This window comes from Lissotriton vulgaris, chromosome 6 (genome assembly GCF_964263255.1).
Source record: "Lissotriton vulgaris chromosome 6, aLisVul1.2, whole genome shotgun sequence".
NCBI lineage: Eukaryota > Metazoa > Chordata > Amphibia > Caudata > Salamandridae > Lissotriton > Lissotriton vulgaris.
The window spans coordinates 986,730,525-986,753,847 of record NC_141694.1 but is presented as its reverse complement, the minus strand read 5'-3'; the positions used below and the strand labels follow the sequence as shown (position 1 = coordinate 986,753,847).

The following is a 23,323-nucleotide window of genomic DNA, read 5'->3' as shown; positions in this document are numbered from 1 at the left end:
ATTGTCAGAGTGTTCATCTGCCTGTCAGCCACATACAACCACAATCCCCTCCTCACAGCAACTCTGCGACACCCTCTCCGACCACTTCTACAATGACAAGATAGCAACCATCTACACAAACTTCAATCACTACCGCCAACTACCCGCTCACTGCATATGAACAACTCAGCACACCGAAAACAACTACTCTATTGAACTCCATCCAGTCAGGAGCACCCCTGGACCCATGCCTCCACTGACTTTTCAACCGAGGAAGAGACCAGATCAGCCACCAGCTTGCCACCATCCTCAATGCCTCCATCATCTCAGCCACCTTTCCAAACACTGGAAACACGCAGAGGTTAGACTCTCCTCAAGAAGCCCCTTAAGTCTCCAGTGAGCTCCAGAATTATCATCCCATGTCACTGCTCCCATTTCCTGTCAAAGTCCTGGAGAAGGCCATAAACCTCCAAATCATCAAAACACTTGAAAGAAACAACCTTCTGGATCCCTCTTGATCAGGTTTCAGATCCAATCACAGGACTAAAACAGCCCTCATTGCTGCAACAGACAACACTGGCATCCTGCACGACAGAGGACAACCAGCCGCCCTGATCCTGCTCACCCTCGCCACAGCTTTCAACACCATCTCCCACCACACACTCATCGATCTACTACCCCAGATTGGACTCACAGACAACGCACTCAGATGGATGGCATCCTCTCTCACCGGTCGCACCCAGAGAACGCGTCTTCCCCTTCTCCACCTTACAACCCAAGCACATCATCTGTGGCATCCCTCAAGGCTCATCACTCAGACCAAACCTCTTTAACATCTACGTCACCGCTCGCAGACATTGTCAGATCCCTCAACATCATTTCCTATGCTGACGAAACCCAACACGACCTCTTGCTTTGAGCAGACCCCAACCTCCACAACTGTATGAAGAACGAGGTAGCCTGTATGAAGAACAACTGCCTAAAGCTCAAGACAGACAAAAAACAAACACCTGATCTTCGGCAGACACACCAAACTCTGGAATGACTCCTGGTGGCCATCGGAACTCGGACCCACCCCTGCTCTGAAAGACCATGCCTGAATCCTGGTCACCATCCTGGACAGCGAAATCTCCATGAAATGTCAGATCACCGCCATCCCCTCAGCCTGTTTCCACACTCTTTGCATGCTCCTCAAAGTCTTCAAGTGGCTCCCCATCAGCACCATGAAAACGGTGAAGCATGCCCTCATCACCAGCCGGCTGGACTATGGTAACGCGCTCTACGCAGGCACCACCTTCGAACTCATGTAAAGACTCCAGACTATCCAGAACACCAGATTTACCCTCAAACTACCCAAGAGGACCCACATCCCCCAGCACCATAAAAACCTCCCCTGGCTCCCTATCCAGAAGAGATGCCAATTCAAGCTTCTGATCAATGCCCACAAAGTCCTCCACTACCAAGGACCCACTTACATGAACCACTGCCTAAATTTCCACTGACCTCCCAGGATCCTCTGCTCACCTCGCCCTCGCACAAATACTATGAATCTGCTGCAGCCACTCAGGAGGACGCTCCCTTTCAAAGCCTGGATTACCCTCCCCCTCCACAACCGCACTTCACCCTGGCTGACGCAATTCAGGAAGGGACTAAAGACCGGGCTCTTTGACTAATATCCACAGCGCCTGGATATCCTCTTGTGCGGTAAAAATAACACTTGATTGATTGATTGATTGTGATGTGCGACTGTGGTTGGTGACAGCTCCACCCCCTAATCAACATTCAAGATTGCCCATTCTGCCTACACCTATGCACCTTTTTTTCACCGTCTGGGAGTAAAATACAAAGACCATCTTCAGCGGCACCAAGACATGTGACCCAGGATACAGGCTGCAGGAACCAAATGCTTAGGACAAGAAAATGCCAACTTTCTTAAAGTGGCATTTTCAGAATTTCGATCTAGAATCCTTCTTTACCATTAAAGGGGGTTTCGAATTACAATTCCATAGACATCAAATTTGACATTCCTATCTGCTTCCAATATGAAGTTACCACTTAGTAACTGTAATAAAGGAACCAAATGTTACCCTACAGGAGCGGTAGGCTTCACAGTAGTGAAAAATATATTTAGCAGTTTTTCACTACCAGGGTATGTAAAGCTTAAAAAGTACATGTCCCATATTTTATACACACGGCACCCTGCCCTCTGTGCTATTTAGGGCCTACCCTAGGGGTGACTTATATGTGTTAAAAAGTGAAGTTTTCGACTGACAAGGGGTTTATCTTACCAGGTCGAAATGACAGTTTAAACATAACACAGGCTGTATTGGCAGGCCTGAGATATGCTTAAAGGGCTATTTAATTGGGTGGTACACTGAGTGCTGCAGGTAATTTATAGGCTCTGGTTACATGTAATACAGCTTTATTATAGCCTTATAGCCCGCCGTAGTGGGCTATACCGGTTATTAAAGGCCCGCTGAATCGTTAAAGGCACGAGCCGAAGGCGAGGGACTTTAACGAGACAGCTGGATTTTAATTGCCGGTATAGCCCTGCTACGAAGGGCTATAAGGCTATCAGAACATTCTGCCACTAGAGGGTGGAATGTTCTAGCAAATTAAACAAAGGGTTCTTGAAGCTCGAGGGGATATAAATCCCTTCGAGCTTCGAGAAGCCTTTGTAGAACATTGGAATGTTGCTCTGCGGGCCTTTACCGGCCCGTAGAAGCAGGGAGCACTCCATTGTCTGCAATGGAGCTCCCAACATTCCAATGTTCTAATAAGGACTTACAAGTAAAGTAAATATGCCAATTGGGTGTACTCCAGTATTACCATGTTGAAAGGAGAAAGCACAAACATTATAGCATGGGTTAGCAGTGGTAAAGTCAGCAGAGTCCTAAAGCCAGCCTAAAAGTAGTCAGCAAAAACAGGAGACTGGAAGGCAAAAGGTTGGGGGTAAACCAAACCAAGGATGTCCGGTCCAACACTGTGCTCCACGAAAACCTCGGAATATATAATAGGAGTGCTGTTTCTCTCCTGTGTAAATGTTCCTGGATTCGTGCAACTTCCATTATTTTCACACACAGTTCAGAGGTTGAAATTGATTTAACATAAAATCAATCTATGGGCTTCCAATTGCCAGCATCAATTCATTTTTATGTCATCCCAAAAGGCAATCTACAATAGTTATCTATTTCTCAGTTTTATTCAATTGCACCTATATTCTTAATCTGTGAAAGCACCCTTTCCAACACCTCCCTCACATAGAAGCAAAATATTTTGAAACACGAAAAACAGGTATGTTTATGCTAAAACTAAACAAAAACATTCAATTTAATGGACTGTAGTCTTCACACCAACATAATGTATTCTGTTATGGAACACAACACAGAAAACTATTATTTTGCAGAGCATGGTCAAACAGTTGCTACTTTGCCCCCTACATACTGAAACCTAGTAACATTAAGGCAAGGCATCTTTTCTCTTGGATTCAGCGATATATTGCTCCAGAGAGGCAGTGGGCTAACTTCTTCTTGAATATTCCCATCTGTCAGAAGTGTTCTGAAGCATGCATAAGTGCCACACATACAGAAATGAGTTCATATGCTTATGATTGAAGCACATCACTCACATCAGACATAAGCCAGCGTGTGTGAGCTAAAGAGACAAAAGAGCAATTAACACACTGGAAATGCCAATAGGCTTTCTTTACAGTGGCAGAGCTGAATCCAGCCACTTTTATCAGCGAGCATAGAAAAATGCTAAAAATAAATAAAAACAGTAACACGTTTCCACAACAGCCTTTAAACAAATGCACTTTTTGAGATGTACGTTAACCTTCAGTCGTAATATAATGATTGCAAGCAAATTACATGCGTAACAGGTCAAACATTTTAACTGATCAGAAACATCAGCAGAATGAAACAGACAACGGCCACCGTGGAGAGAAACACTTCAGCAATATAACATTTCAACAACAGGAATCAATTTTTTAACGTTACCATGGAAATATCCATATAATTATACATCTGCTGCAGTCTTACCGTCTCCTTGCACGCAAGCAACAATGCACGTTTGTTTGTGATGAGGGGCGAGATGTCAATATCTATTCCCACCATCAAATTCCTATCAACAAATACTTGGTGTTGTGAGTTTCACACCCCCTGTAAGACAGGCTGAAAGACAGTCAGCACGGACTGACGCGAAGTCAAACAAAAGAACGAAGCAAACCTGCAAATCTACTCCCAAAAGCAATGTTGCCCGAGCTTCGGCTTCACACCTTAAACGAACAGTAACGCACTCATTAAGTTCATGACAAAAACGTGTCTTCTTTATACCGCGTTGTCTTATTTTTGCTGACACGGCACGTGAATGCTACAAACACACGGGAAAGATGAACACAGGGGTTTACAGCCAAGCTCCTTTGCTTTCCTCTGGCTTCTGCCGCTAGTGAAATGTCTTAAGCTTTCCTTTCCTAAACCGTGACCCTCACGTGGGATCCCCGAGTTTATTCAACTCAGCAATCCATTGTCTCATATACTTTAAGGGTCTCTTCAATAAAAACACGAGCCGCCTTTGGGACTCCCCAGCATGAGCGCAACGTGGAAGCTGGAATTACATTAAGTCGTGCGCCATCAGTTCAGAGCTCCAACACACTGCGACACTAGCTTTCCAGAACAAGTCATCAGCGGATATACAGCGCAGCCCACTGTAATAAGAAACGGGGCAATTAATTACCCCAGCTCGGTCTTAACAGCTAGTGGCGGAAAGATTGACAACGGTCAACTCCTGAGCACAACCTCCACACGGATCCCACAGAATGAATGAACTGGTTAATAATTGCCTGGTTACCGGTGTGAGTGATTGTAGAACACTGCCAGGCTCATTATGTGGCTCCTCGCTGGCAACCTGCTCTATATTTAGAGTGATGAGACATTATGTCAGGAAAAGAGCACTTGTTTGGCAAATCAACATCGTACATAAAAACACAAGATTACCGTGCCGGGAAACCAAAAGGCCTACCAGCGGCGAGTGAGGATAAACGAGGACCACGTGACACTCCAGTCTGATTGCATCCCTCAAGACTGGCTTCACCTGTCTGGATTATTCACGCCAGAGGCGCATAAAGCAGGTGTGTGTGTGTGTGTGGGGGGGAGCGCGGAACCCCTAAAATAAATTGTCTGGAGTTCAGAAGGTGAATGAGCAGTAACCATGCTTTTACATTATGTTTTACCTTGTCACATTTCATATACAGAGATCAAATATCACGCAATGTCCCCTGACAAATAGCTGCTTATTCTTGTAACGCGGAGACCGGTGTTTACCTTTCTTTCTCTGACTGTAAAGTTAGAGAATTAAGTAAAATTAACTATCTGATAATCTTGCTGGGGTATAGGGAAAGGATATAGGATGTCAGTTTTTGTCCCAACACAGGAAAACTTGTAAAAACCTGCAAAATAACGGTACAAATATTTCAAACTTTATGGGCCGTTAAGAAAGCACACATGAAGCACATTTCTTTTTTGTAATTCTGAAGTGCGATGGAAACAAATCTTTTAATACGTCCACAACAAATCAAGACACTGTACTTGGGGATGTGCAAATGGTAATTTATTTGCAGAAAACCGACTTCCACACATCATTTGTGCGCTATATAGTTTTTTCAGTGCAAATTTCGTGGCCATTTCAATGTGCTTTCAGTAAATGACGGTGTGCTACCACAACATGCGTTAGTAATATATTTGTAACAGTGTGTTCCAGAATGCACCTCCGTCTACAATCCACACCATAAGCACGTTCCTGCTTAATGTGCATGAGTCATTTCTATACCTGCTTTTTGTGTGATGGCTGGATTTGTCACAATCCCCAGAACTGATGTACCATCGATGGTGGCACCCCATACTGAAAATTGTTCCAGCACCACTGCACCCCACCACATCATTACCGGATAAACCTCCACACCATCACATTATCTTCAATGGTGGGGTAGCATGATGTTTTAATATGTTAAACTAGATTCCTGCGCTCCACCTACATAGACCATTCCTCACCCCACAGGCACGTCTCTTCACACTTTCACTCCAACTAGTGGAGACACCCAGAACTACTTCATCGCTCATGGTGGCCAGGGTGGAAAAACGGAGGCTTAAAACTGTGCTACCTTTTCCATAGCAAGATCTTCCAGGGCTTATGGGAAGGTTAGAGGGTATAGATCTGCCTTCGCTAGGGAAGCAACCAGGGTCTGCTACTTTGTTTGACCTTCAATTCACTTCCAGCTCATGGATCACTGCCACCAAACGTGTCCTCTCTCACAGGGTATATGTTGAAATGTAATCTACAGAAACGTCTTTCTACCAAACATTATTGCCAAAATGCTGAGTACCAAAATATTGAGAAGGTAAGTATATTTAGATACCTATAGGTTTACTACACTGAACTACACATAAAAGTATCTTGATTACAGATATAACTTCAAGGTATGTAGATGTGGAGTTAAAAAAAAGCAAACCTATACTCACCTAGATATATTGCCTATTGACATTTTGGCCCTCAACATTTTGGCCATGATATTTTGGTAGCACAATATTCTGGGGTCGATATTAAGGTGGAATATCCCTACAACACAGGGGGTGATAAACTGTAGTAGATGCAGCATCGGCTGTCAGGGTGTGGGGCAACGGTGTGGCAGGGTAGGGGGTACAATATATATATATATTTTTAGAACACTCACCTCCTCGTGCCGCGGCTGCCTCCATCATTGCTGAAGAGTCTGGAAACACACAGGCTCCCCTAAGCCAATCAAATGCTGCAATGAAACGTTGTGATTGTCTCCCCATAACCAATCACAACACTGAAATGCGGCTTTGTGATTGTCCTGATCACCCTGGATCAATGCTCATATGGGGACTGGCAGGCTGGGGGCCTGGGCATGTTCTCCACCACACTGTGTAATGCAGTCTGGTGGGGAACATGCAAATTGAGTAGGATGGTTTTTCCAGGCCAATACAGCCTGCCAAGCATTCATGCGCACTTAGTGTGCACAGTCCACTTTTCCTTCCTGAGCACCAGCCCTGCCCTAACCGAGCCCTGCAGCAACGAAAAACTAAATGATAATAACCTTGTTATTATCATTTTATTTTTCCCTTTTCCACTGCAGTGGGACAAAGCTCCTCCGCATTAGCTGAGGAGCCACCCCTGAGTAGATGTAGCATTAACATGGTGAAGGAGAAGAGGGCACTCAGCCTCCACAGTTGGAGTGTTAAGCTTTTCAACTCCGATTGGATATATCATAATAAAATAAAGAACTTAAATTTCCCATAGCATGTACACAACGTTTGTGACCTTGACTTGCCTTTGCCCTCACCATGAACCACTGTTTACAAAATGGCAGGTTCAAAATATGTGAAAGGTACAATGCCTTTAATAAAAATCCAAAAACATTAACACTGCATTTTGCTAAAAGCTATGGCAACCCTCCCTCCACGGTTTAGCGTCAGATCTGGAATCACTGATACTATGTTTTAACTCTTTAACTTTGATAAATGCTTAAAATGATTAGATAAGCCAAGTTAAAAGACACAGGATTGTGCTAGAAAAAGAACATATGTCCAACAATTGTGTGTACTTTCCTTCCAATTTTAAACTATGTGCCACAGTAAATGAAATAGGAGAGTAGTAATTGGTAGGTAAAATGTTTACCAACAAGACACTGGGCTGTAACATAGTAATATCAGAGCGTCTCAGATGTTAACACTGACACCAGCCAGTAAAAGGCCACATAACGTGCGTGGATTAAGAAACACATCCTAGAATGACAATTGATTGAGAATCAGAAAAGCTGCAGGAAAGTCTAATAAGAATCAGTGGCTTGGAACAGAGAAGTGTCTGCTATCAATCCCTCCTGCGTATGGACATAACTTCCAAAGCCATAGAGCAAGACAAGAGGAGTCATTCCAGCAAATAAGGGAAACCACTTAGGGGCACATGCATGAAGCATTTCTGTATTCGCAAACAGGCCGATTCGCAGAATCGGGCTGTTTGCGAATACAAAAAAGGCTTTTCACATGCATAATAACCTAATGGCGATTCGGTTTTGCAATCCGGCATTTGGAAGGGGTTTGTTAAGGGCGTCCCTTCCAAATATTGAATCCTAACAGTATGCAGTAATGGTTTGTGACCGTTAATGCGGTTGCAAAACATTTGCATATTACCACCTACTTCAAGTAGGTGGTAACCCATTCGCAAATGGGAAGGGATCCCCAAGGGACCCCTTCTCCTTTGTGAATGGTTTTAGAAGCATTTTTAAGAGCAGGACCACTGCCTGCTCTGACAAAATGAAAAGAAAACATTTCATTTTACTTTTTGTAAAGCATTTCGTTTTCCTTTAAGGAAAACGGGCTGCTTTACAAAAAAAAAAAAAATTGCTTTATTTAAAAACATTCACGGACATGGTGGGCTGCTGACCTCAGGAGGCAACCATCCCGGTGATTTTTGTGATTCTTAGGGGGTTGCAAAGTGCGATCTACCTCATTAATATTAATGAGGTAGAGCGATTTGCGACACCCTAGGAATCGCAATCTGAAACTCTAGGCCATATGTATCAAGGTACTTTGAGGTCGCAAATGCTGTGAATCGCAAAAAAACAGCGTTTGCGATTGCAAAATACCCATTCCCAATGTATGAGTGACAATCGCAATGCAAAATTGGTAGTCACAAAATTGAGATTACCTAATTTGCTGCGCACACAATCTGCAAACAAATATTTGCGCACTCGCAAAATGAGTGACTCAAATTGAGAAAATGCGATATCGCAAATTGCAAATTCGCAATCCAATGTGCGAAAGAATCGCAAATAGCGAATCCTTAAAAATCACTATTTTGGACATGATTTTCACCACCAACTCAAAGCAGGTGGTAACCAGGTGCACCCTATTTAAACAGGCCCAGAATGCCATAGGGCGTTTCCCCAATGGCATCCCTGTATGTGATAGTCAGGAGGATGTGGATACAAGCAGCAGCACAGAGAAGGAGGTGACAGGAACGGATCTTCAGAGTGCGCATCACTCTGTTCCAGCAGACTCAGGAAGAGATACATGAGAAGTATAGTCTGGACGCAGCAACCAAACTGGACTTGATTGCCGAGCTAAAACCAATGCTAGAACACCCAACCCGCAGGACCCAAACTATCCCACAACATGTGCAAGTCCTGTGTACACTGCACTTACTGGCATCTGGGAACTTCCAGGGGGTGATAGCGGCTGCAGGAGGGGGCGCCCTGACAAATCAGTAGGTATGTAACAACAGGAGAGGAAGGGAAAGTAGAGGACACTCTTACTCCCCTCGAGCAAAGTCAAGAAAACAACAAAGGGGTGTGTCAGTAGTACAAGAAGAGCAAGCATGTATCCATATTCACTGTAGAATTTACTCGTGAATGAAACCACTTTTGGTTGTTCAGAAGGCCCTCACTCACCAACCTAGTTGGTGATATGCTTCATCCTCGGGCCCCACCAGGAGTGGCCGAATGCCACCCTAGTGTGCTGCGATGCCAGTTTACTGCGGAGCGGGTTAGGTGATTGGTGAACGGTGAGATAAGTGAATTTAAAAATGTCCAAATTGTGTAAAAAAATGTTTTATTAGTTTGCCAATCAGACATGAGTAAAAACAAGTGTAGGATAAAGGACCAAATTAAAAGTTTGTTTTTATCCCCGAAGTGTTGGTGAACATGTTTCTGTCTTTACATGAACAATTCGTCAGGCTTCGGGGTCCGGCCAGTGAGGTTACTTTCAGGTTCCAAACGGGTGCCTGGTGGACAGGGTGGTGTGCCAAATCGCCATCACCCCCCTCCGAAGACCCATGGTGCACAGAGTGTGATCCCTTTTAATAAACTCAGTTCCTCTCCTAATGTGAAGGAATCATTCTAGTGTTTTTGACTATTTTTAACACTAGTAACCCCAGGTTAGGGTGGGCCTTAGAGTGCCCATACCACCGGGGTTCTCCACTACACTACACTGGTCGTGACGAAAACCTGACGAAGTGTTCATGTAAAGGCAGACACATGTTGACCAACACTTCAGGGATAAATACTGACTTTTAATTTGGTCCTTTATCCAACACTTGTTTTTACTCATGTCTGATTGGCAAAACTAATAAAAAGATGTTTTACACAATTTGGAAATTTTTAAATTCACTTATCTCACTCTTCACCAATCACCTAACCAGCTCCGCAGTAAACTGGCATCGCAGCACACTAGGGTGGCATTCGGCCACTCCTGGTGGGGCCCGAGGATGAAGCATGTCACCAACTAGGTTGGTGAGTGAGGGTCTTCTGAACAACCAAAAGTGGTTTCATTCACGAGTAAATTCTACAGTGAATACAGATACATGCTTGCTCTTCTTGTACTACTGACACTCCTTTGTTGTTTTCTTGACTTTGCTAGAGGGGAGTAGGAGTGTGTGTCCTCTACTTTCCCTTCCTCTCCTGTTGTTACATACCTACTGCATTTGTCACCTGCACCAACCCTTTGGCCACATCCTGGCTGCAGTGTGCCATTTCGACCTGCATGGTCACTGTGCAGTGTGACAGCACGGAAGTGACATTGGATAAACGGTTGACCGCCTTGCTATAAGTGTCCAGACGGGTGTAGAGATGCTGTTTCCCCCTGCGTCTGGATGCCTGTTCTCTTTTCATGAAGGCAGAGAGTTCTTTTATAGCTCCCGTCATTTCCCTGATGCTGTGCGCACAGGCCCCATGTTCCTCATCTATATAAACATTCAGCTCTCTGATGCCCTACTTCATGTCAGTCAGGTTATGGTTCACAGACACCAGCTGCCTGTGTATTGACTTCATGTTTCTTGTTTGCAGGTGCTGTACCTTCACCATGGCGCCTTCCAGGCCGTGAAACACCACAGGATCCTCTGCAGCGTCTGCGCTGGTTTGTGCCTTTGGCCTGCGTCCCATGCATGTTTCTTCTGTACGGTGCAAAGGGGGCTGATTGTGGACCTGTTGTGTACGCTATTCCTGCTCTGGCTGGGCTTCATCCCCTATGGGCTCTGGTTCTCCCTCCAATAGTGGGAGTGGAGGCACAATCTGACGGTGTCTCCATGGGACAGGTGTTGGCAGTGTCGTCTGCTCTGTGTCCTCTTGCCCTGCCTGGTCCTCTGTGTGTGCTGCCTCCTCAGCTTCAGTATTGTCAGCCTGTGTCTCTGATTCAACTGTAAATAAATAGGCACTTTTTATTTTGTGTTAAGCTTCACATTGCTCACTGTATAAAGCTTTCTGAATTTAGGTTAGCTAAGTACTGACTAGCATTTTGCCCTGTACTAATTTGCTTCAACTGATTCTACAATGCTGTTTCTCATTGTTCCACTGTATTAGGTGTGTAACTTCATCTCCCATGATGCACTGCTGGGTCTGCTGTAAAATGTGGAGTGGATTTGCATTGTTAATTTATATTTGGGGCATTCCTGAGTGTGTGATTAAGTTGGTAATGTTTCAGGGCTGATTTAGCATGCATCTTACCGATGTCAGCCACACCACTAATACTTTCAGGCTGTAGGGTGGAATCCACCAACTCCTCAAGGGGCGTGGATTCTGCATCAGTGGATGTACCCCTGCCAGTCTTCTTTGCCTCTGCAAGCCTGGTTGCCACCTTGTCCTTGGACCTGGCGCGCAAGTCATACCAACACTTGCATAGGTCAGGGATGGAGAACTGGGTTCACTGATGGCATTCACCTTTGCCTGTATGTCCAGCCATATTTTTCTCTTCTGTGATTCTAGGACATGAAGGGATTTGTTCCCAAACAACAACTCATGGCTATGGACTATCTCTTCAATCAGTACCTCCTGCTCCCTCTCACTGAATTTGTCCTTCCCTTTCCTCCCAGCCTACTCCTTCTCCTTCTCCTGTGGATCTGTTTGGTTTTGGTGGTGTTGCAGTCCAAAGTGGTTTGCTTCTCCTCCCAGCCTCTCACACTGCCTCAGGCAATCAGGAACAGCATAGGCAGTCACACGTCCTGGGTGTGATGTAATCAAGCTGCACCTGAGTAGCAGATTCGCTGAAATTGAGATTTATTATTTGCGAATTCGCAAATAATGAATCGCTAATATGAAGTTCACATAAGAATTATGCGCATTTTAAGGAATCGCTAAATTTTGCGAAATTTTATTTACATCGCGGCTTGCGATTCTCAAATTGCGATTCGCTAAAAATTGCAAATTCTGAATCGCAATTAGCTTTTTTGATACATATGCCCCTTTGAGTTTCATGCATTGTAAATTGCGATTCTCAGGAATTTGCAATTAGGTATTTGCAATTCACAATGTTGATGCATGTGCCCCTTTGTCCTCTGTAGCTCCACAGCTATGCACTAATAGGGCAAGAGTCTAGTCTCTCTTAATCTTTCAGAAAAGGAGACACAATTAAAACTCACACAGTTGCTGCCAGTTTCGGATTTACGAATGGGTTAGAGTTGCTTAGAGTCGGTCCACGTTGAAAAACAGTGTAGTAGACAAATTATGCACAGCTAAGGCTTGAGTTTCAGCTGGGCAACTCCATTTTAAAAACCATAGCTACGTTTATGGGTGAGCATTAGTTAACAAACTGTTTAAAATAACGCCATTGTATTAAAGTCAGTGGTCTCAATGCATCACATGTTAGTATTACTAGAAACAGAACACATAATTTGAGCACCTGATGATTGTGATGAGTGTTTGAAAATCACTGAACCTGTTACATCCCCGAAGAAGTGGAGCTAAAGACATTAGCAAGGGAATATGTCGAAACCTATGTTTAAAAGGTCATGGATAATAATTTGGGGGCTAATAATTATTGAAGGTGAGTTTATTGACTCAGTCTTTAAGCACAAGAGGAAACCTGGAAAAATACGAGATGACTTTCTCAGAGCTGAAGGTGAATGGAAGTTTAAAAGATACACAATGGATCACAGCAGTATTTTGCATTCAAAGCGGCAGATGGAATTGGTGTATGGGAGAAAAATATATAGCACTGTACATAATAGATATGTTACTACGGGTCACACTAAAACATACCGCACTGCGCATGACAATATATATAAAGAAAACAGTTCGAAACAAGTGCACATCTACAAGAAAATATCTGTTCAGCCCACCCTATATTCTTGTCAATTTACTACACACATAATGAGCACCATTTTACCAGCCGTAGGTTGTGGACGCCACGGAGGCTGGTCATTGTCAAAGAGGTGGGGTGTCTATGCAACACCTGCCAACATTCGGGAACAGCAACCAAGAACCATAAGAAAATAAAGTTTAAATGATTCCCCATTAACTGCAGCCACAAAGTAGCATACTTCACCATTTGGACACTGCCACTTTTGGAACTCGGGGAGAAGTTCACACCGACAGAGGTGTATGCAAATTACCAGCTAACATTGATAACTAGTACTCTCCTGCACACCTGACTGACTTTATACATATATTAATTCCCGGCTGAAATACTTGAATCACAATCGACTGGTCTCATCTCATGGCTGCACCTCATGCCTAAGGGAGTATGACATTACTATTCACCATCAGTTGGTGAATTCTAGTTCCTGCTTCACCATCCTAACACACTGGACCGGTTTATTGTTCTATATCAAGGACGGGCGCTATGTTCCACATTGCTGGTGTCCTGATGAGACCCCTGTATCTTGCTGAGGGTCGAAACATAATCAACAATTAATAACAAATAATTCAACCCAATCTACCAAATGGACTATCCATATTCAAAAGTGTAGTTTGTTATGAACAGACAATTTCGGATAAGTTGCACTTATGCTAGGCTTTTCTGGTTTTGGTTCTTTTTCTTTTTACTAGGGACACATTGCCCTAAAACAGGCCTTATTGCAGTGGTGTGAGGGTGCCCCTTCAAGTACTCTGCACGGATGGCAGGCCCCTGGCCCAACAGTTCCTGACTGGGTCTGGAGCGTGCGGAGGGCCCTACATGTACTTTGCAGAGGTGCCCGCTTAAGTTTTGTTATTCCACTGCCTTATTGCATTTGTTCATGCGCTATTCATTTTTATGTGTTTTAGAAAGTTTAAGAAATCTTTGCCCTTACCGAACTGAAGAGTGTGTTGTGCTTATATTGCAATACCATAGCACTGGATATGTGCAGTCAATTATGTGATTATTAGAAACTAAATAAATATTAGCAATACAAACCACTGTTTGAAAGTATTACATTGCATTAGGGCTCATGGCATCATTGATAAGCCACTGGCCTAGGATTCAAACATTCCTCATACTCAAGAAACAGTGGATGAAAATAAGGAAAAGGTAAAAAACGGTGCTGGTCGTGGTGGGAATAGTGCTGATTTATCACCTTAAAAAATATTTTATCGAGAGAGGTAGTGTTGTGAATGCTAAAACCCAAATTGACTTATGTGGAAATAAAATGTAGGCATTTCATTGTAGCATTTCAAGGCCTAATGAAGCAGCTAGGCCTTGTTCTCTAAATCTCCTACCACCACCCCCTCACCATGGCAGGTAGTTCTAAAAGGGAAGAGGTAGTGGGACCTGTGAAACATATTGCATCCTCTCTATACATCGCCATGTCCACGCCCACAAATGAAAACGTGTGCTTATTTGGGATCACTAGGAGTGATCTGTGGGTATTGTTGGAACTGGCACATTCTGGTTTGCTTAAACAAGGCCCTAGCCAGACAACTTACCACTCCTGTCAGGGGTTTGTGATTACACTCACTGTATAACCTGCGCTCACCCATGGGAAGGTTGACCTGAGCTGTCAGGCTTATCACAGAGGTAATGTGTAAAGCATTGGCACAGCACTCTCTCACAATAAATACTCTGAGCGTCACAAAAGAGACTTCACATGTGGTGTATGTAAATAACGTTTGTAATCAACACACACATTAACAAACATTAACATCGTGTACTTCTGGGCATAAATCACATTTGAAAATATCACTAGCAGTACTAGGCCCAACCATATTAAAATGACATTAGTAATATGCTCACTTGGTAAAGATCCTATTTTACCCCCCCCCCCTCCCCCCCAGCACCTCTATGTGGTGTGCATCATTGTTAGAACAAGGCCCACTGTGGCAAATCAATACCACACAGTTTTACGGTGCACCCTAGGTCACAACGATACCAGAAATGTGCGCACACAGATAATTACAACACTTTTAAAGCGCACCAATGTAAAACGTAGAATTCTTTTGGCAAGGAATCAATGTGTACACCAACACTGATGTGCGTTGCAATTAATAACAGACAGTCACTTTCACACGATCACTCAGCACCAATATGCGGTGACATGGATATCTGGCAGGTCCTTATGGAGAGCACACACACACACACACACACAGCAACGTCATGAGGTGCAACTGATATCCTGTAGGTCAGTTGACAATGCACATGCAGACCCTGTGACCCAAGCCCTCCTCCATCATTCAGCTAACCCCACTACACTACACCCACTGTCTGGAGACAAAGAAAACATTACCCCTATACTAGGCCAATACGGCCATAGTCACACTTAGCTAGGCTCCCAGAGAAGAAGGTGACGGTAGGTAGCAGGGCTAATTAGGTGGCAGTCGACAAATGTAGGTTTGGCCACTACTCAGGAAGTTCATCCACAGTGTCCGGAGCAGAAGCGGGCTGAGGGCAATAGTTGTTCAATGAAGGGATTCCACATGGTGCCTTTTGGCATCACCCCAGGTATGCAAAGCACAGTTGGGACACGCAGTCTCTTGATCCGCTTCCGATCGCTCTTGGAAGCATTCCTTAGCCCAGTCAATTATGCTCACCATCCTGGCCCGATCTGGGCAATACTGTCTGTGAACACAAAGTCATCTGGGCTGGGTGAGGAGAGATCAGTTGGTCCACTGCACCGAGGGCACAAAAGGAACAATCAATGAATGAGTGATGAAGCAGGGGAGCCTCTCGGAAGAAGGAGGTGCTCCATCAGACACCTGTCGATCAAAATAGCACCCGGGCAATCTGGGGGCAATGGAATACTAATCTGCTCCTCTACACCTCACAGGAAATGAGAAACAATGTCTGGTGGATGGTGAAAGGAGTCGCACCAAACAGTTCCGGTCACACACAATGAAGAGTTGCAAACGCAGTACCTCCCTCAAAATGAGGCACAAAGCCTGGTGCACGTTGATCTGAGTCGCACCACACAGTTCTGGTCACAGACGCAGGTTCAGCAGTGCCGCACAAGGTAGAATGAGGCACTACCATTGGCATGCCCTCACCTCAGAGGGTTGCAACCTGTGAAACGGATATTGCAAGCAAAGAGCATGCAGTCTGCGTGTCGCACGAGAGAGATGCAGCACCGTCAACAAAGCAGACTGAGCAGGATCCTGAAACCGGTAAATCTGCTCACCCCCAAAAAGACGCCTTATGTGCATTGAGTTCCCTTGATGCAGGGGCCACACTCCTTAGATGCGAGAAGTAATTTTGGGGCTCCGCACAAGGCAATTTGGTCTCCATGCACAAAACTTAGTTCCACACTCATGTTGCGCTACCAGATGGGATCCTGAAAACAATGAAGGTCTCTGCTCTCCAGGTTTCACAAATAGATGGTGTAGGTCCCTTGCGAGAGGTCTTTGATGTCCATGAGACCTCCACAAGAAAACAGGGCCAAGCAAACAAGATCACACTTGAGGGTGACACGCAGCAGCAGGTAGTCAGCCCAGGCTAGCCACTAATCAGGAAGGGTGCACAGTCCCTTCCACTGACAGTAATCCTCCTTATGCACAACAGATTCTTCTGCCAGTGTACACCACGCAGCTCCAGGATCTCTGGTGCCGCATCCCTACAAGTGTATCTCTACCCTGCTGAAGTATGGCACCAGTAGTTATACTGCATTGTGCCTTTGAAGTTGGGGGTGGTTCAGAGGGTTTCCCTTGGAACCACAGATGTCTCCCTGTAGCAATAAAAGAAGGAGTCTTTTATGAGTAAGATCCAATTTATTGGAATATGAAAACTCCACCCATTCATGACATAAGCATTACACTACACTCCCCTACATTTCAGTCCTGTCTGCCATGGGGCTACAGAATGTAGATCTTAATCTTTAGTGGAGCCAAACCTCTCCCTCCAACCTATCCATCCTGGCACTCAAAAGGCAGAGGTCTGTTGTTCCAGCTGCATGCCCAATGTTTATAGATGTCTCTGGGAAATGCAAGAATGTGCTCCCCCAGCCTCAAATGTGGGCTGGAGTCAAACTAAAAGGCACACAAAGAGTTTTAGAACAGGAAAAGGCTCCTCTTCCAGAACTGGCATTTCTAAGCTATTAATGACAAATCCCTCTTTACACAGGAGAGGGTTTGTCATTGTGAATTCAATGTTAGGAATCATTATGAGGCTGCTCCACTGTAAGCCGCTATTGCAGCTTGAAGTCATTTTAACCATTCCCCTATGTTAGCCTATGGGAAGAGCAAACCTCATAGATAGTGAAAACACTCATGGGTATTCTTCACTACCTGGCCAGGGAACACAGATATGTATCTGCCCTGCCTTTCCCCTACCACTGGCTTCACCCCTTAAGATTTACCCCAGGGGTAGACTGTTTTTCTGGTGGCCCTGATGACCAGCTTATCTAAAGTTTCGCTTTGAACTTGTTCTCTTTGTTTGTTGAGTCCCATGGGAAGAGACAACCTCCTAGGTAGGGAAAACCCTCTCGGGGATTCTCAATTACCTGGGCAGGGAACATCCATGTGTACCTGCCTTGCCTTCTGCCTATCACTTGCTCCACTCCTCAGGGCTTACCCTAGGGGTGCTCTAGTGTTAGTGGAAGGCCCACTCAGGGTTCGCTACTGAGTTACAAATGCCAACATGAGCAAAGGCGAAACTGTGCACCCCCAAGCCGGAAATGGCAGGCTTGATATGTTTGAAAGGCTATTCTGGTGGGTGGTACAATCAGTGCTGTGTCTCACCATTAGCCAGTGCAGTACCTGCCCTGGGTGTGTTGTGTACCTTTTTACAGGATATACTATCATGAACAAGGGGACCCCAATATTCCGACCAGGGGTAGTCTATGTTTACACAAAAAACAGTGGTACAAAATGAGACCACAAGGGTCCTGGGTTAACCTAGGCTATTACTATTTAAATAAGCACTAGTCAGGTGTAAACCAAAGTTGGCCCATGGGGGACTTATTAAGTAATATATGCAGGGACACACGATTGAAATGACATACCATGTATTACCAACATAAATTGAATATCAGTTGTTGCTATTCAGGTGATAGTTCTAGTACTCACACAAGAATATAGTGAAGGTGCGTGAAGTGAGGGGTGCTAGTGACATTTAAAAATTACATCGCATTGACAACAGTAGGCAAAACTCCTAAAAGAATTCATACAATGAAGGAGTTTTTGTTGTAAAAGGTCAACGGCGTTTCGATCTCATTAGTTCGAGATCATCATCAGGACGGAACATGTGAGCAAGACGAATCTATGAAGAGGAGAAAACATCATATCAACCAGTGGTCCCGATTGGAAGAAAATAATTTATGTACATACAATTCCTATACTGAGAAAGGAAGCCAGAAAGGATAGGATCCATTGGAAAAGTGTCTAAAGGTCCAATTAATGCCAAAGACAGCAAAGGTCATGCAGGGAGCAGTCAGAGAGAGCCTCGTCCCAGAGAATTACAGCTGTGCCAAGAGAACGGACAGACAAGGAGTTGTTAAAACCCATAAGTAGCACGCATTAGTAAGGAGTCTAAGGTACAATTAATGTCAAAGACCGTGAAGGTCATGCTGGGAGCAGCCAGAGAGAACCGCGTCCCAGAAAAATGCTGCATGGCCAACAGAATTGATGGACAATAAAGGGAGGCCAGTATATGCACTAATTGGTGATGGTCACGCAGCCAAGGAAAACCTCAGTAAGAGGAGGCTCAGAGGAGGCTTGGGAAGACCGGGGTGCCATAGCCGGTAGTGAAGCTAACCACTGAGGGTGCACAGAAAGAGAGGCACCAAGGAAGCAAACACTTACTATGGAACCCAGAAATGGGTGGAAGAAACAGCAAGGCAGCCCCGGAGAACCACGTGGGCCATCGGTCTTCTAATGAGTAAAACGTGGATAAGGTGGAAAGGAGGCGCAGGCAGGCGGCACCACAAAAAGGGTGCTAAACTTACTCGCCAGGTACGGGTAGACCCAAGAGGCCACGAGGGGCCTGAATGGTAGTCACAGGAGCAGAGAGGAACGCTGTCCCGAGGTGCAGAACTGGAAGGGCCAACACCCTGTAGTACGTGGGTGTGCGAGGGCCGACTGAGTCCTGAAAACCTGTTGGGGGAGGTTATGGAGGCTCTGAGGCAGTGTTAGGATGCGGGCTGGTGCAGTAGGTAAATTAACACATGACTTACTTGAATTGATGGGTTGAGCCCGGAGGCCGCGGGGTGGCGGTGAGTTAATTACGGGCTAGGCAGTGCTTAATTTGAGCCGGAGCTTTCCGGTGCTGAGCACAGGCACTTAATTGGTTTCCGGTGCTGAGCACCGGCACCTAATTGTAATCACCACACTTAGGGCAGTCTGCCACAAGGCGGCGCTGCTCATGTAATTTAGAGATAAACAGTATAACAGTTCTTTAGGATGACAATATACATTTAATAAAATTACTAATACCTGCCTCCCCAGTCATTAGCTTTGGGGACCTGGAATAATCTGAACTGTCGCATGTACATGAAAGATAGATGGTTAGTAGTTGTTTTGGCAGGGATGACAGGGGAGATGGGTGGTGCATGCTGCAGTGGCCTCCTGGTCAGAGCCCTGGCACTTAATATTTTACAAATTAAGCACTGCGGGCGGCGGAGTAAAACTTTTTTCAGGACACACAAAGGTACAACACCTAAACCGAACAAGTAAGTACAACTTCCTAACATGGGTAGGAAGGGCGTGAGCATGCTTTCACATCGCATTAAAGTGGAAAACCCCCAAGAGTCCTACGGCCACGAAAAGAGAATCCACAAAAACCGGAAGCAGAAAAAGCAAAACGTTTTAGGTAAATCCCCTTAGAAGGGCCATATCCAAAGGTATACTGTATCCTACAATCAGTGGTGTAAAAAAGCCCCCGGGCTCCGGGGCCCCCTCATGTACTGGTAGGTACCTGGCCTGAGAGCTCCAAACAGGGTCCGGAGCGTTTTGGGGGGGGAAGGGGGCTGCATGTACTTCTTGGAATGGTGACTGTTAAGATAGAAAGAACAACTTAAACAATTAAGCTGAAAGATTTTGGTCTCCAAATACGCGTGAATAAATCAGAAGAACCATTCCCCGGGAACGAAGAATTGACGTGTACATGTGACTCCTACCTCCTAAATACGTTCCGCCTTGCAGGGGGGTTACTCACATTCGCTCACCTGTTTCACTGCTGTGCGTTCCCTAGGCCACGCCTCCTGCCGCGGTTCCTCCTCCAGGCTCCAAGCCAGAGAGACCCTTCTGACCGGCTGGCGCCTTAGCAGTAAGCTCATTGATAGCGCGGCTGGCACCTCGGGGCTTCCCTACTGCGACCCCAGCTCTTCCTTCGGGGCGCGCCTCTAGCGCAAATTCCACGGGTGCCTACAGAGCCCCTTCCCATGGCGGGGAGGAAGGGGTGACCCTTGATCCAGTCCTTGTGGGTAGCGGCTGTTCTCACGCAGATGATGCTGAGCCCTGCGAGTCAGCGTCTTTCCTTGGGGTCGGACGGGAGAGAGGGCAACCGTGGCTTCATGCGTAGAGACTGTGAAAAGAAAAATACGAAGCAACAAGTTAGTCGTGGTTCTAAAATGCCAAGCAAGTCTAAGATAGCATTAGCAGATGATAGCAAAAGTTTCTGGACTAAACACATAATGTACAGAGTTTCAGCCACTGTGCCTGTGTGACCTATTTATGGACTCTGCACATGCAATACGACAAATGATTGGATATTCTCCGAAGCTAACTGTCAAACATCTGTGTATAAACTCCACGCACAAAACCCACATCGGAGCTAGGGCTCCCGCGACAGCACTTGCCTTTGAGGGCTCTAGCGTGATATTTCTGGGGGAAATGCCCGCTCTGTCTACATCCTGTGGCCACACTCAGCAGGAGTCTCCTCCCGGAAAGCTTGTCTCCAGATTCCTGATGTTGGCAGCTCGAGATTCCGCTTTCTTCTCCACCTCTCTGCTGCCGCTTCTCCTCGGCACTGGGGATGCTGCCTGCTGCTGAAGCCAATTCGCAACGCTAAGGGGAGGAGCGGAGCTCGTTAGTGGGAGGCGGAGAACCAGCCCAGCCTGATGACAGCCGCGCAAAGACGGTGCTCGGGCTGGAGCCATACCATTACCTTACAAAGGCTAGGCTGCCAGTCAAAATCCTTTCTTTTATTTTGGTGGTCTCTTACCTGCTGGTTACGGCATATGAATTAGTTGGTCCAACCTCATACTTAACTACGATTTAAACATGTTCATTTGATTTTTTAAATACATACTGTTTTACAATTAAATATAAACGCATGAAGTGAGAAACTCGATTATTGCAATGATTAATAGGTCACACTAATGTTTGCCATGGGTACATACATTCACGGAGTGTTCTCAATGGGATCATGGTGTCTGACCTGCAGGAGCAACACAAATCTCGTCAGTCGGTGTTTTAATCCTGTATATGAAAGATATGACCTGCAGTCAATCTATCAAATCATTTAACTATCTCACACGTATTGGAACCACTAACCCATAGATTACACATGGGGCAAAAATATGGATCGCCTATTTTTCTGGTATTTTCTTTCCATTTTCATATTTTTGGCTTCTCTCCTTTCATCTTTTTTCAGTTATTTGTTTTGCCAAGCTCCCTCTTCTCATTATTTTCCTCTTACTATTGTATTTATTGTTTACCTGTCTAGCACATTGTGTACGTTTCTCTAATATTTTTTATCCCGTTTTTTTTCTCTGCCAGGTTCCTGCAGCTGCTGATAATATCTTGTTCTCTCCTTTTTAGGTCAAGCATTCGAGAGCTCTTGTATATACTTTAGTATATACTTATTATATACTTATATGTGTACGTACTTTGTGGGCTCTGCAGATCAGCCCTAGTCTAGGACTTGTCTGTTGCTGCTTAGGGACTTTATTTAAGTTCAACTGCCTCTATTTAACTGTCTTGATAGAAAACGACCAGCAGCGGTCAGTAAAATACCAGAGTTGCTTTTTACTGAGAGACTTTATTTTTTTATTTTTTATGGCAACTGCCTCTTTTTAACTTTCTTTATGGAAAACGACCAGCAGAGGTCAGGAAAATACCAGAATCACTTTAGCATTCTCTACATTCCAGTCCATAGAAATTGTCTTCCACAAGCACCCGTAGACAATAACATTGTTTTTCAAATCTTGTATTTTAGTGATATGACCTCAGAAGACCCTGATTGCATTGCAAATGCATGTTACATTTTCTTTTGTGTATTGAATTTGTCATTCTTTCACTTCTATCCCTACCAGGGCCCTTGTAGCCCTGTTCAGATTTACCATATTTTTCCTCCATTTTGTTGCATTTTCCTATGTTCAGCTGTTAGTGGCATGACAACTGCAATGCGTAGAGCCAAGTAAACCAATTTAACGTTTTTTGCCCTGGTCATGTTAGAGGTTCCATCGAGCCCAGGTATTGTGCATGGCACTTGCGGTACCCTGACCAGTATGCTTAATGACAAATTTAAACCACCCAGGAATTATTGCAGACCCGAGATTCATTAGTCCTTAAAACCAGCACAAATTATCACCATGTTATTTAATCACCACAATAAAATATATACATACCTTCTTGTGGTATTTAATCCATGATTGACCAAATTTCTCATGAAACATAAAAAGCATTCTAAACCCACAAAACACATGCATGGAAACGATGTTAAATGTGAATTCATCATAATCCATTTTTTCTCGGAGATCATAAAAAGTGCCCCAAACCCACAATTACATATAGGAAGTGGATACTCATTAAAAAATGCCCACAGTGTACATCTTGTCACATACTAATCATTTTAACTTTTTAACTCATTCTTAACTTACCTTTTAACCAATTTTCAATTTATAAAGCTTTATTCGACATTTGTCATAAAAGCATTCACCTAGCCCTATACAATAAATACTACTTATAAAAATATTTCTAAAAATACATATTAAACATTCAATGTCGAATAATACATAGTAAAAAGTACATAAAATTACAACACATTTTAAAAAGTCACATTCCGTAAGTTTAAAAAACAGGAAGCAATAATCTATGTCGCGAAAAAACAGATTAGGGATATACATAATTTCATTATGATACAATAGCCGTTAGTGATCGGGTTCGAATTAGCCATGACCAGGCCAAAAATTTTGCTACACCAACCACATATAA

General features: G+C 44.5%; 1 protein-coding gene across 1 annotated transcript in view; it reads right to left on the bottom strand.

Moving 5' to 3' along the window:
• The window catches only part of TMEM200A (transmembrane protein 200A), a 673,457-nt gene extending 652,327 nt beyond the window's left edge, over window positions 1–21,130 (bottom strand). The window contains exons 1-2 of the mRNA XM_086927022.1: window positions 20,965–21,130; window positions 20,332–20,690 (exon numbers count right to left, since the gene is read on the bottom strand). The gene's annotated coding sequence lies outside the window, so the exon portion shown is untranslated. The remainder of the gene's footprint in view (window positions 1–20,331; window positions 20,691–20,964) is intronic.
• Between the last annotated feature and the right edge of the window lie 2,193 nt (window positions 21,131–23,323).